The sequence below is a fragment of the Octopus bimaculoides genome, chromosome 2, assembly GCF_001194135.2.
Source record: "Octopus bimaculoides isolate UCB-OBI-ISO-001 chromosome 2, ASM119413v2, whole genome shotgun sequence".
Classification (NCBI taxonomy): Eukaryota; Metazoa; Mollusca; class Cephalopoda; order Octopoda; family Octopodidae; genus Octopus; species Octopus bimaculoides.
The window spans coordinates 184,548,318-184,550,853 of record NC_068982.1 but is presented as its reverse complement, the minus strand read 5'-3'; positions in this window follow the sequence as shown (position 1 = coordinate 184,550,853).

Sequence of the window (2,536 nt, the reverse complement as noted above, 5' to 3'; positions counted from 1 at the left end):
TATGTCTGTATATGTGTTTATAGGTTCATCTATGTGTGCGTTTATACGTGCACATCGATGCTGTTCCTACGTGTATGCGTGAGTGTGGTTCCGTTTATGAGTGTGTTTATATCAACACTATGGTTAAGCATAACTATGCGTGTGTGTGTGTGTGTGTGCATGCCTGTGTACGTGTGTGTTTACACTTACATCTTATACTCATACTAATACGTGAGTACGTGTTTAGCGCATCGTTGCATACTCACACTTCGCTACCACACGCACACACATTTATATATGTATGTATGTACACAAAACCGCACGCTGAGCAAACGAGAGAGCATCTACGAGGCTTTCGAAATGCTAGAAATAGCAGTCATATCTTCCATAGAGTGGGGGTGGGGGAGAACGCTAAGCATAACAAGTAAAATGAAAACACAAAACAAGATAATTTTTCCATGGCTGGTACATGGTATCGATTAAAGGCTAGTCCTGCGGCTAGTCCTGGGGTTAAACAATCGCAGTACACGTTGTATAAGTGAAGCTGTACTACACGTGTTGGTATAGAGAAGCGTTTCTCAACCAGTTTTGACCTATGAGAACCACTGATTCCTCCTTTACTCGGATGGACAGTTTAACAATTCGATCATTAATAGAAATCCTATTGTATTTTTTAGACATGGCCGTGTAGTAAGAAGCTTGCTTCCCAACCACATGGTTCCGGGTTCAGTCCCACTGCGTGGCACCTTGCGTAAGTGTCTTCTACTATAGCCTCGGGCCGACCAGAGCCTTGTGAGTGGATTTGGTAGACGGAAACTGAAAGAAGCTCCTCATATATGTATGTGCGTGTGTCTGTGTGTCTGTCATCACTTGACAACAGATGTCGGTGTGTTTATGTCCCCCGTAAATTAGCGGTGCAAAAGAGACCGATAGAATAAGTACTAGGCTTACAAAGAATAAGTCCTGGGGTCGATTTCTTCGACTACAAGGGGGTGCTCCAGCATGGCCGCAGTCAAATGACTGAAACAAAAGAAAATATTAGGAACTGTATTATTTTTTTAATGGTTAAAACATGTGTATTGTAAGCAGTATAAAACCATTTTATTGCACATTAATTTTAACAGCAATATCATACATGGTCCTCACACACACCTGCACAAGGGTCACGTGGACCCTTCAAGGGTCATAAGGCTCCAAGGTTGAGCACTGGTATACAGCATGAAAAGGCAGCGAGCTGGCAGAAACGTTAGCACGCCGGGCGAAATGCTTAGCGGTATTTCGTCTGTATTTACGTTCTGAGTTCAAATTCCGCCGAGGTCGACTTTGCCTTTCATCCTTTCGGGATCGATAGATTAAGTACCAGTTGCATACTGGTCAATCTAATCGACTGGTTCTCTCCCCAAAGATTTCGAGCCTTGTACCTAGAGTAGAAGAGAAATATAGCATGAAACAATGATGGTATCGAATCGTAGGGTGTTCTACAACATCACTTACATCAACAACATATATACCAAAATACACGGATATACGTGGCTGTGGTGGTGGTGGTGGTAAGAAGCTTGCTTGCCAACCACATGGTTCCAGGTTCAGTCCCACTGTGTGGGACCTTGGACAAGTGTTTTTTTACTATAGCTTCGGGCTGACCATAACCTTGTGAATGAGATTTGATAGATTTACCAAAAAGCTAATAAAAAAAAATAATAATACTTACTAGGGTCGATTCATTCGACTAAAATAAATTGTTCAAAGCGGTGCCCCAGCATGGCCGCAGTCTAACGACAGAAGCAAGTAAAAGAAAAAGAGATACGTACAAACACACACACACACACATACACACACATGCGCGCATCCGCATGTATGACAGAATCTGTGTTAGTGGTTTGTTTGACTTGCTAGAAAGTGTCATTAAATTTCCCTCATGTCCACACCCTAACCGTTTTGAAGAAGTAAGGATACGCTTGATAATGATGTAGTTCTAGATGAGATGGTCATGGTTAGAATACCTATGATCATTGGGTCTTCTCGATCAGTGCTGCCCTTGGGTTAAACCACACCCAGTCTCGTATGTGTGTGTGTGTGTGTGTGTGTGTGTGTGTGTACAGATATGTATGGTAAATGCCAATGCACGAAACTCTCGGTCTTGCAGTCACTCTAACTTCTGCTAATTAATGTGAATGTAGATATATATCTATAGATAAATTGATAGTTGCACACTCATCTATCTATCTATCTATCTATCTATCTAGATACTTGTGTATATAAGATTGACCAGTGACCAGTCTGTCAATATGCTAGAAGAAGCTCACTTAAAAAATTCTCAAGCTTCTTCTAGCATATTGACAGACCGGTCACTGGTCAATCTTATATACACAAGTACTATAATCTTTTTAGGATCTCGAAAAAATTTTTTTCATGAACCTTCGGATTCTTTTAATGTGCTAGTTTCTTGGTATTAAATTGATATTAATTAATATCGAATTTTTACCATATTATGTTAATTATCTATCTATCTATCTATCTATCTATCTATCTAGATAGATAGATAGATAGATAGATA